General features: G+C 33.3%; 1 long non-coding RNA gene across 1 annotated transcript; it reads right to left on the bottom strand.

Annotated features, from left to right (window-relative positions):
* Nucleotides 1-8,800: 8,800 nt before the first annotated feature.
* LOC127737506 (uncharacterized) lies at nucleotides 8,801-13,292 on the bottom strand. Its single transcript, XR_007999604.1, has 2 exons — nucleotides 13,212-13,292; nucleotides 8,801-9,476 (listed from the first exon to the last, which is right to left on the bottom strand). It is a non-coding gene; the product is annotated as an uncharacterized LOC127737506 (long non-coding RNA).
* Nucleotides 13,293-13,555: the final 263 nt, after the last annotated feature.

Genomic DNA, 13,555 nt, shown 5'->3' with positions numbered 1-13,555 from the left:
AATTTATCAGGATTATAACTTTTCAAGAGTCTTCCTGGTTAATAACGACTCTTCCTCACTACTGTTTATTTATTTATTTTTCATAATGAAAAAGTCGACAAAATCAATAGTAAAAGTTATTTCTAAACAACAATCGTACAATTTGAGGAAGGTATTTTTTAACTGTGTTATTTGAAATATATATTCTATGCATGCTTTTTTGCATTATTTATCGGGATACACTATTTTTTGTTTAAAAATCACGGATTATCCTTTTTGATGCATATTGATAAACAAAATTGGAAAAAATCATGTACTTAAAAAAAAATATAAAGCTCTTTAAAGTCACTTTTCAACATAGTCTTTAGCATGTTACAATTTCCCAAAATATACCTATTTTCAACACTGACTAATTTTTCGAGTACGCCGGTCTGCTCATTGTCAAGTGGACTTTCAATATAGAAGTATTGTCTGTGCGTGAATATAACGAGCTAAAAGTTACGTCTATGCAGTCAAAAAATAAAGATATTTATCAAGCAAAGGAGTTTATCCGTTAAAAGTTTTTTTACTATTTTTTTTTTTTTTACAATTTTATGAATGAGTCGTCCCGAATTTAGTATATGTATATGCGGTCTTCTCGATTTATTCATATTCAATGTTTACATCTGGATAAGGTCCGTTTGAATTTGCTTACTTACTTAATTTCAAAGTGTAATCTTTGCTGCATATCAATCGATTATTTTTAATATATGTTTCATGATTGTCTCTGACAATAGCTGCATACATACATAATATACGGATAATTGATAACAATAAATTTATGTTGGTACGCGAGGATTTTTTTTCGCAAAGCAACAATTTTATACCAAAATCTATACCAAACTCCCATAGTCTGTTTTTTCTCATGATTTGGTATGTTAAGAATGAAAACTTAAGATAATATCATATTGTGATTTTGTGTTCATTTCAATTTATTTTTATGATTACTGTTCGTGTGAATTTATAATCAAATGGCGTCCTTGCGGAAAACGTCCGAACATTGAAGAGATCCAGTTTTCGGTGTTTGCAAGAAAGTGGCGGGCCCCCTGTCTTTTCTTCCGCCCGTCTGTTCGTCCGTCTATCCGTCCGTCTGACTATCCGTCCGTCAGTCCGGCAAATCAGTTTTCCACACTTGTTTTCTTCGTGCTTGAATATGTTGATTTGATATTTGGTATATAGTTTTATCATGACCAGTTACAGATCAAGTTTGAATTTTGTTCATGTCTGATGATTTTGTGCAGAATTATGCTTCTTGGACTTTACACAAGTAATCAATTTTCCGCACTGTTTTTCGTCATGCTTGAAGATATTGATTTGATATTTGGTATATATTTTTTATACAGAGTTATGGTCCTCGGACCTATAAATTTCACACAAATAATCAGTTTTCCACACTTTTTTTCGCCATGCTTAAAGATATTGAATTGATATTTGCATGACAAGTTACAGATCAAGTTAGCTTTTGTTTCAGTACAATGAATTTTTAACCGGTAGGGCGCTAAATGTATTGCAATACAATACTCTCAGAATGCATGTTTTTTTAATCATACTTTGTTTGCGTCCTTTTTTCCTATATTGTGACATTATCTGAGTGAATACTATTGTTTGCATGTGTTTCTGTTGATCCGGGGGCACTTTCAATAAAACTGAATAAAAACTGCCAGGCGAAAAGCTTTTGGACGATTTTATGGTAAAAAATGATATATTTTCAATCACTATATGCCCTATACGCCCCCTTGAATCCGTTACTGACTTACTATGTAATGAGTGGTAGGGGTGAGGCGCTAAAAATTGGTCACTTTTCTATAGCTTAAAAACATTTGATAATGAGTTTGAGAAACTAAGATAAAAGGCATCATAAGGTTGCTGCTTAAATCAAAAGTTTCCGAAACTAATCAGATTTCGATATTTTACACAGATGCAATTAAAACCCCAGTCGGAGATACAAAAAGTTTTTTTTATAAATGCTATAAAACAATCTACAATAGATCTGTTATTCTGCTGCCAGAAATTGTATCAAAAGGGATATTTAAAGCAGGACTTTTTATAGCATAATACGTTATTTGCAAACTACTTAAATTTCAACATTTTTGAATCTCTCTTTATAAAATCAACAACGAAGATTTAATATTTAGATCACTTGATAATTCTGAACCATAATCTATTTATTCTTTTGTCACATGAAAAAACATTGTATTAGGTACTAGTATTATATTCCTACAAATTTCTATCATGTGTGACAACTAATTAGTAATATCAATTTGAAAGAAATCCAAATCATTATTAAGATAAGAAGATGTGGTAATCTATGATTGCCAATGAGAAAACTCCCCACCAGAGACCAAACGACGTAGAAGTTAACAACTGTAAGGCCTTCAACAATGAGCAAAACCCATACCGCACATTAAGCTATAAAAGGCCCCGAATGACAAATGTAAAACAATTCAAGACGAAACGAACTGCCTGATGAATGTACAAAAAAATAAACGAAAACAATATATAATATAATATACATCAACAAACGACTACCGTTACTATTGAAATACAGGCTCCTGACTTGGGACAGGCACCTATAGAATATAAATCATATCAATATTTACTACAAAATGGACTTTTAGGAGTTCTTGGTTCGATAACTTTCCCTCGAGCAAAGTTAACTTCAGAGCCACGTATATGGCTATTGTTTTAAGTCCATTTTGGTCATATAGCTGCACAGTTATTCAAGTGTTCATACATTCAATTGACTCATTGTGACTGTCAGTCGTGGTTACCGTTCGGTATACTAGAATAGTCTGTCGTGGTTACCGTTCGGTATACTGGAATTGTCAGACGTGGTTAGGGAGCTACCATTTGATTTTTATGGGGGGGGGGGGGGGGGGGGCTATGATGAAATTTGAAATAAATAGGCAGGACAGGAGTTTTGAGTAAAAAAAAAAGGCAGGAAAAATGGTAGCTCCCTTATCGTTCGGTGTACTGGAATTACCAGTCGTGGTAACCGTTCAGTATTTTGTTTTTCTATTATTAGTTATGGCGGACTTCACATTCGTTCATTGTTGCCTTGTGACCACGAGACTTTATTGCGTTTGTCCGGTGGCGAGTGATTATTTAGATTGTCAAATAATTACCTCTGAAACCTAAGTATCGTCCTGTATGGTCAATTGTCTCATGTATACTTAATAACACCTCGTTTTATGTTTATTTACAGATGGTATCATGTATATTCACCCATGCACGGGTGTCGTATAGCTTAAGTTACAAATGTATCTTAGAATTGGATTGGCATATTGTTTTTACGGTTTTTGTCTCGATGTGATATTTTAATTGATAGTTTATACTTTTTTTCTCAGAATTTATTTTACAATGGACCCCTTGGATTGGCTAGGGTTTAGAAATATGGCCACCCTGGACTTATCAGCAGTAAAACCAATGTTAAAGAGGGGTGTCCGGGGATATGAAAATAAGCAGCCACGTCCAATCAGAATTGATACGGTATAATACGATGCCTCGTGTAGGAACATTTATCATGTGAGATGCCGGCTTGAAAAAAAAAGTTTGATTGATCGATTGATTGAATTAGATTGGCTATATATGCTCTTTGCAGGTTAGAGAACTTCGGTAAAATTCTTGTTGGATCCTTACGAGAATTGTCACAGTAACATGGCCTTGTCCCTACCCAAAATTACCCTGTTTTTTGCCAGTCTACAACATTTGTTCCTGCAGTCGACCCACATTGCATTATATATTTGCCACTGGACGTTAAGCAAACAAAAATCAATCAATCATACTTTACAGTGTTCACCAATTACAATATAAAAAAAATTTCGCTCGCAGAGTACTCTGTCAACAAAACAGAAAGCTAAGCTAGTTCACAATAATTTACATTAGTTATATAAAAAGGACGAGGTAGTCATACTTCCTTTCATAACAGTTGTCACCTAAACAGAAAGCTAAGCTAGTTCACAATAATTTCCATTAGGTATAAAAAGGACGAGGTAGTCATACTTTCTTTCATAACAGTTGTCACCTAAACAGAAAGCTAAGCTAGTTCACAATAATTACATAATAGTTATTGAAAAACTGGTCATTATCGTGATATATGGACTGATCACAGGACAGTGGTATTGACTAAGAAAGCGATAATGACTGAGCCTTTTTTTTTCTGTTAAAGACCGATGGAATTTTTTACTAAAGAATAAAGAATGTCATGTGGCCCTTTTTATCCAATAAGAGAAGCTAATTCTTAACCAATATGAAATAATTTATTTCATATCGGTTAAGAATTAGCTTCTCTTATTGGATAACAAGGGGCCACATGACATTTATTTCATATCGGTTAAGAATTAGCTTCTCTTATTGGATAACAAGGGGCCACATGACATTTATTTCATATCGGTTAAGAATTAGCTTCTCTTATTGGATAACAAGGGGCCACATGACATTTATTTCATATCGGTTAAGAATTAGCTTCTCTTATTGGATAACAAGGGGCCACATGACATTCTTTATTCTTTAGTAAAAAATTCCATCGGTCTTTAGCAGAAAAAAACGGACCAGAAAACCGGTCGTTAACGGAATTTTACTTAAGAATTGAATGCTCCTTTTTGTAAATTCATTGGGATGTAAAAGCGTTGACCGGAGTACATTTTGTATGAAGCGCGGAAGTTTTTCTTTTATTTACCTGTGCACTTTATTGTGGAAACGTGTGTCATCATGTATGTTACAATTCATGCAATTCAGTTTGAAATGAAGAATGACGCGAGATTGCTGTTAGCCAATCAAAATAACGTATAATAATGAAACATACATCTAATGTAATTATATGTTAATGACCAGTGGGGCGTGGTTTTTCTGTTTAGATTGATGTCCCTTTAATAAAACGCAATCACGATTCAGACGTTTGGAACATGGCTGAACTGGAAGGCACGTCTGCTACAGACAATTCAAATGATCGTTTTGTCGTACTTTCCGATGCTGATAGAGACAAACTACTCAGCAACAAGAATTATAAAATTATAGAAAACTCTATTTTGTATTCATATACCATGTATACTGAAAAATTGCATTTAAATGAATGGTAGTGACTTATAGTTATCACTATGACTGGTCTTCACTCTTTCCTATAGACATCGTACAATAACTCCGAGTTTGCTTTGAACAATTTGAATTTGTGAGAATTTAAAAAAAAACATGGTTCCTCAATGAAATAAACATAATAGTTCAATAACTATTATATAATTAGATATTAAAAGGACGAGGTAGTCATACTTCCTTTCATAACAGTCGAATCGAAGTTTTAAGGCACTGGCTACGGTTACATTGAAATGTAACAATAATAAAAAAGTTATTGTTACATTGGAGACTAATTGCCGGAATGCAGGGTTGGGTAAGGAACCGATTAATTACGAATGTAACAATAATATTTGTGTCTACGGTTACGTTGTGTAATTGTTACGTTAAAGCACTTCAATGTATGCTGGGACTAGTAATATGTATTCAAATAAAACTTGAAAACTTTTATTTGAATTTTACAATATTGCATACAATTTTTTTAATTTTTATTTACAATGGCAGTTTCTACACATCCAGTATGTTGTTTTGGGAGCATGTTTCTTTCCGACGCTTTTTTGGTGAAACCACTTTAGGCAGCCATCACAAACGAGTGATGCAGCAATGTGCAAGTCAGTTTTGCTCTCTTTACAATTCCACTCTGCAATATCCCTTTTTGGAGTTATAGACACTTTCATTGTCTGCCTTGCTTCAGGTGAAAAATATTTTTCTTAACATCGAACCATTGAACTATATTTTTCGCCTTTGGCACTACTAAACTGTAGTAGTATCTTCCCTTTTCACGAATGTGACCTACCGAATTAGACAATTTACCGGATTTGTAACATAAGCAACACGACGGGTGCCACATGTGGAGCAGGATCTGCTTACCCTTCCGGAGCACCTGAGATCACCCCCAGTTTTTGGTGGGGTTCGTGTTGCTTAGTCTTTAGTTTTCTATGTTGTGTCATCTGTACTATTATTTGTCTGTTTGTCTTTTTGTTTTTGGCCATGGCGTTGTCAGTTTGTTTTCGATCTATGAATTTGACTGTCCCTCTGGTATCTTTTGTCCTTCTTTTGAAGAACATTAAGATAATTAATACTTAAAACTATTTAAACACTATTTGAATAATAATAATAATAATAATAATAATAATAATAATAATAATAATAATAATACTATTATTATCAAGTACATGTCGAAGAATTAAGCAACAAAACTATATATATATATATTGACCTATAATGGTTTACTTTTATAAATTGTTACTTGGATGGAGAGTTGTCTCATTGGCACTCATACCACATCTTCCTATATCTATATATAGAAGGTTAAAGTTTAATAAATCTAACATAAAATTAATATAACGTAACCGTAGACATTATATTATTGTTACATTCGTAATTAATCAGTTCCTTACCCAACCGTGCATTCCGGCAACTAGTCTCCAATGTAACAATAACTTTTTTATTATTGTTACATTTCAATGTAACCGTAGTCAGTGCCAAGTTTTAATGAGCAAGCCTTTTTCATTGCTTCAACTCATACAAACAATGAAAATCCATGATAAATCGTCTAGTTAACTGCACTAAGGTACATTATTTCATTAACTTTATTGTTTCATATTGTTACGTTGATTATACTTAACAACTAGATATATTAACTGCTTTGAATAACTCCGTTTGATTCGGGGATGGCCGGAAGAACGGTTGTCATGATGTTTTTGTTCCTTCCGCTCAATTTGCAAACGGCTTTGATATAACTTTGTTGATGATATTCACCATCGATTGTGTACTATAGTCCAAAACACAGTAAAATATGAGAAATTAATTTTGAAATGTAGGACCCTCTTTCCCCTGCTGAGCTGAAGTTTCATAGGTTGGTATTGTTCTATTTTTTGTCTCTTTTGATTGTTTCACTTCTGGAACGATTGGTTTATTAAAGGGACATTAGCTACGAAGTCGACAAAAATAAAATGTTATTGTTTTTGTTTCAAACGTTTATAAAAGCGGAATAAAGAAATAATATTCCGCTATTAACAGTCAGTTTGGTTCAATTTCACCAAAATAAGCTAAAAAACATCTAGTGTATTATTGACTTGCAAGTCAGTAATTCAACTCATATGAATCCGCATGCATGCAATCTTTTAATTGGACATTAAGAGGAGATGGGTGCGCATGTGTTCACCATTGTTGTTCATTCACTAAAAAGAAAAGAATGTAACATTTAAAGTGAAACAAGGGGACCACTAGGAATAACCATTTTGTTGACTGATCCGGCCCACAAAAAAAAAACACTCTTATACAGGCATAACGATGATTTACACATTTTTGTTTACCTATAACATGAAATCAAACAGACCAAGAAAAATCTTCGGAGGTCATCTCGATGGATAATTAGATGACGTGTGGTCTAAATTACGTACGGAATGTTTTTATACATTATAGAGCCCGTGCATTGTTAATTGTTTCTTTTTGGTCTTTTTGTAATTTGGATATTCGTTTTAGTATGTTATAAATAAGGTATGAGAATTTGGGTCAAACCGGTGAACATGAATTCGACATTTACATTTAATGCCCCTTTAGATATTGGTTTCCAAATGTGTTTGTCTCAGACATCATCGCTGAGACAATATTTGTGGTACAAGTCTAAAACATCACCGACGACACATTGTTTGTGGTACATGTCTCAAAGGTCACCGATGAGACATTATTTGTGATACATGTCTCAAATGTCACCGATGAGACATTATTTGTGATACATGTCTAAAAGGTCACCGGTGAGACATTATTTGTGGTACATGCCTCAAACGTTATTGAGGAGACATTTTTTTTTGTGGTACATGCCTCAAACGTCACTAAGTTGGCATTATTTGTGGCACATGTCTCAAACGTCACTAAGTTGACTTTACTTGTGGCACATGTCTTAAACATGACAGATGAGACACTATCTTTGGTATACATGTATCAAACGCCGCAGATGAGACATTATTTGTGGTACATGCCTCAAACGTTATTGAGGAGACATTTTTTTTGGTACATGTCTCAAACGTCACTTAGTTGGCATTATTTGTGGCACATGTCTCAAACGTAACAGATGAGACACTATCTTAGGTACATGTGTCAAACGCCACAGATGAGACATTATTTGTCGTACATGTCTCAAACATCACCGATTAGAAATAATAAGATGTGGTATGATTGCTTATGAGGCAACTATCCATCAGTGACCAGAGGACAAAGATGTAGACTGCATTTATAGATCACCAAATGGCCTTAAACACTAGCAAGCAAAACTCACACTATATAGTAAGTTATTAAAGGCCCCGGCATGACAAAATGTGAAACAATTAAGAAGAGAAAACAAACGGTCTGATTTTATGCTTAAAGCTTAAAACGAAAAACAAATATGACAGACAACAGCCAACGAAATTCACTGAATAACACCAGGTTCCTAACTTGGGACAGGTACATAAAGGTTGTAGCAAGGTTAACATACCCTAACATTGGACAAGGTGAGACAGCACAGTACAAACTGTTAAGATCATTTGGCTTGATTCATCAGATGGGCACGAAGCATAAAACAACTGACAATTTGTCAAAGAGACAAAAGCCACAAAGTACCGATCTAAGAGTATTCTCAGTTACTGAAGCAAGTTCATAGCCAAATTTAATGCTTATTTATATTTTGTAAATGCTTAATTCTGTACTTATAGGTTGACAGAAACAAGTATCGAAAATGTAGTTTTCATTTATCTGGACAAAAATATTGGATATAGTTTATTTCAACAAAAATACAAATCTCAAATAACAGTTCTGAAAACAATAAAATAAAGTTGTTCCTGAAAATCAAAAAAGCCATTCTCGTGTTTCTTCCACTCATTCAATAATAGACACGACACATTCATTTCATTCATTCAAAATAAAAATGTGTAATAAATCTTCGCAAACGTGGATGGACATGCATTTCCTTTGAGATTCTTGAGAAATATTCGAGCTCTTTGGTTAAATCTGATATGTTTTTTCTCTGAAGTATTAATTCAGTGCCTTTGTTATCATCAGCTATACACTTGTATACAAAATTGCTCTAAAACATCGTCCTCGGCCTTACAACACTGGTCATACACCTCAATACTGTCATAAAATCTGCCACAAAAGTAACATATAGCGTTATAAGTTTCGTCCACTAGACATCTTGTAGTTTGTAATTTACTAGACACAGATCTTTTCACTTTTGTTGAAAAAACTACTTCATTTCTTTGTGAAAGTGCCTGTTCGGATGATTGACTATTGGATGAAAGGCCTCGTCCGGATGTTTCTTTCAACGACGAGCGTGTAGGATGACTAGACACAAATGTCACTATTACTGCCAAAAATAAAATAGTCCATATCTCTAAACACGATACTTTTAACTGAAATGAAATTAGAAAAATAAAATATGTATATATAGTTGAAGATTCTGAAAGGTATATACAAAAAAGTTATTAAAAATGTTCATAAAAAACCGAGCTAATTCAAGATGGTTACTCACTTTCTTTGTTAATTTTTGTCATTTTTTATGTTTCCGTAACTAATAACAAAAAATGAATGATCAGAAAGCAAAGTCTGCCTACGTGTTAAAAGCGAAAGATCATAAAGGCTTTTACGATAGGAAATTTCATTACTTCTGTAGACACCTTGTTTAGCTTTAATTCCTCAGTAACGGAAGTCTCTTTTCTGAGATGTCTTTTAGACAATGGCTAATTAAACAAACAGAATTCCAAAACGGATGTCGACTTAGCTTTATTATAGTATCAATACATAATTATTCACAATCTGAAATGTTATCCAAATCATAAAACAAATAGAGACGATTCTAATAAGTACGATTTGTTCGATTAATTTCTTGTTTTACCATAATGGAGTTTAATGTCCACTCGTAAGTGTTTACTCAGTATCACGTGTTCTACTGATGACAAAATATGAGACAATTTACTGACAAGAAATGCAAATATTATCAAAATTCTTGGGACAACTAAACAGTCCATCCTACCAATAACCTCACGGCGTGTTCGACTCGTGAGAACAGTGTTGACAATTCACTTCAGATAAGAGGTAAACCGTGTTTCATATCGTCTGTTGCAAAACCAAAACAATGCAGTGAATTTATAATTTTGGTGATAAATATTTAATATCTGGTAGAAATGTGGTCACCTGAACAATGTGAATCAACTTATTCTTTTTAGCTATTCGATCTTGCTTTGAATATACTTTACAAAAGTCTGATATTCAAATTTTGTCAAGTAATTATTTATTTCAAATAGATCATTAAGTTTTTAATGTTGCATCGCACATATAATCTACCAGTTTTAAGGTTCATCTATACACTTCCACAATAATGGCTGTGTTTACACCATGAAATTTTCTCTGAATGCAGACAAAACTGTGTAATTCTTATAGTTTTAAATCCTGGCAGCACCTAGATATATACAAGTTGTATTCATTTTGTGTTTTAAAAAGAAAAAAACTTTTGTGGATTTTGCTAAACATTTTCTTTCCTTGCCACAGGTGGTGTAAAAATAAACAAAGTCATGTGAAATCTTTGAGATGGCCCCCCTCAGGTAATGATTGTATTGTATCATATTGATTGATATGGACAATAGAGGAACAATAGAAATCTACTCACAACAAAGGTGATTTAAATAGTGTAAATGAGTGGACTGTATCAAAGAAAACTCGGGTGTTTGTCTATTTCACCATCTTCTGTGACAAGTAAAGAAAATGTTCATCAAAATCCATAAAGTGTTTTAACTTTTTATAACATAAATTGGATGTAACATTAATTTATCTAGGTGCTGCCAGGCATTAAAACTTTTAAAATTACACAGTTTTGTCTGTACTCAGAGAAAATTTCATGGTGTAAACACAGCCATTTTGTTCAAGTGTATAGATGAACCTTAATTGCAACTTGTTTTTGAAAACAGTTACGAATTATCGAATGAACAGGGATACATCCTCTATCATACCAACATTGAATATATAGACAAGACATTAAAAATACAAATAATTTACAAAGCATTAATTAGTCAATCTTCCAGAACTGAATTTAGATGAACACACATAATTGTCTAAATTATTTAAAGCTTAAAATTTTTAGTATATATAATTCAATACTCAATAGTCTATTAGAATCTACCACCCCGTAAGGTCTCTTAAGTTCGAATCCCTGGCCGGGTCAAACAAAAGATATTTGCTTTTTCCGTAAAACAAGCGGTATTCATGAGCAAGAGCAAAGATTGCTTGGTTTTGAGTCCAAATGTATCTGGGTAGTCACTAGTGTATAACATCTTCCTACTGACTCGACTCAGCTCATTGACTTAGAAACGTTGTATGCCGAAGTTCGGAGATATATATCATGAATCACTCCTTCTGTCCATGCTTTTTGATTGTATTGAAAAATATGAATGAAAGGTTATAAGGTTGGAAAGTTTATCTGCAAGGTCAAGGTCATACTCAAAGTTACAAATATACAAAGTTGTGTCCGATTCCGAACTTTTAAACGCTTCGAAGGATATTAATGATGCTTTATATTATTGTTGTCCACATTCGGACTTTTTCGCGAATAAGGATAGAAAGTCCACATGCAAGGTCACGTTCATACACATAGTTTCAAATTATCATATACAAACTGAAAGTGGTGTCCGCTTTAGAATTTGTGAACGCCTGGAAGGATATTAATGATGCTTTGCATTATTGTTGTCCACCATCGGAGTGTTTCGCGATATTTCAAAACCAAGGTCAAACCTCGGGTCAAACTCATTGCTTCCTGTCTTATTCTCATTTAAAGCATTTCGTCTTAACGCTACAGGTTGGTATAGAAAATACAACTCAGAAATATTAATCTACCAACATATATAGTAAGGCAGGTGGGACACATTCATCCATCTATTTCAAACGCATTGAGAGTGTTAGATATTGTGCCATTGGAACGCAATCTATTAGACGACAGAAAATTATACAATAGTACATAATATAATCACACAAATCACGCTGTTGGTTTTTTTTTGTAATTCTTCACATTTGTCATACCACGGCCTTTAAAGAATAGCTTACTATACGGTATGAGTTTTGCCCATTGTAGAACGCAATACGGTGACCTGAAATTGTCCATATCTTTACCCGTTTGGTCTTTAGATATTTGTCTCATTGGCAATCATGTCACATATTCTTAATTGTTTGTTATCTAGGAAAATTACATATTTAGAGTACAATTTTATATAGAAATTGACAGGTCGGAGCAGTATTCGTTCATTTGCAGATGTGTATCAAGCTTTTGGTTTTTCTCAGTAGTTTAACTTTTGGTAAAATGTTTAGTTGTACACTTACTAAAACAAGATGTCTTGCTCTTTTTGTCTGTCCTTTCAGGAAGATTTTAATAATGTTATCTATTGTTCAACAATTTGAGAACTTTCTCCAGTATCAAAATTTAAGTTATCTATAGCCGACACCAAAGTTATGTTAGATGAACTAACATTTGTTTTGTATATTTGTTGCGTACACTCAGCATAAAATTGAGGGGTGACGATTCTTTTCATATCTAGCAAATGACCAAGATGTCGTTTACATTTTTTTTTCTTTTAAAAAGACGGATGTAATAACAGTGTATTGAAATCAGTTTGTAATATAAAGTAAGATATGTGTTTCTGGATTAACATTCACTTGGTATGCTCCAGATTTCACTTTGTATGCTACAGATGTTTAACGTTGGGAAACAAAAAAACGTTTAACAGCACCGAAACTAAGAGGTTCTGGACAGAAAAACGTCGGCCTGGTGTCATATTTGCCTGTGTGAGTCACTACCATGGTAAAATAACCATATAACATATATCTTGTAATTTACAATCAAATTATGCTTCCGGGGCGTGACAATCTCGGGACTTATATTGCTCTGACAAGGGTACTGTGAGGGGAGAATACGGAAAACTATAAACCAAAAGATCTTTAAAACTTCGTAAACAATTGTAGTATTTCATATATAGACATAATCTTTTTTTAAACTTATCTCGAGAAATGAAGTTTTACATATATAAATGAATAATTTAAATTAAACAAATAGAATGGCAATTAATAGAAAAAATAATAATTTATTTTACGTAAAATTGACTCACCATGATTATATACACTTTGATAACGTCCTACCCTTTAGGTGAATGTCACTTTACCACAGATATTTAAGATATGACCTGTTCTGATGCAATGTCTTTATATAGATAGATTCGCCCATTTATCAGGGATTAAATGAGTGAACAAACAACGAATACCTCTCCAACAAATGGGATAATGCATTACGCCCATCGATAACCAATAGAAATATCGGAACTTTCGGATATTGCCGTATCCGATTTCTGATTCAATATTAGACACAAATATTCCATCTTCCATAATTTTGTCATGCATTTTGAAACAAGTAAACACTGATTTAGTGGAATCTATGCTTCAGAATTGGGAAATA

The sequence above is a fragment of the Mytilus californianus genome, unplaced genomic scaffold, assembly GCF_021869535.1.
Source record: "Mytilus californianus isolate M0D057914Y unplaced genomic scaffold, xbMytCali1.0.p SCAF_4, whole genome shotgun sequence".
NCBI classification, from domain to species: domain Eukaryota; kingdom Metazoa; phylum Mollusca; class Bivalvia; order Mytilida; family Mytilidae; genus Mytilus; species Mytilus californianus.
This window is presented reverse-complemented; position numbering and strand designations above follow the sequence as displayed.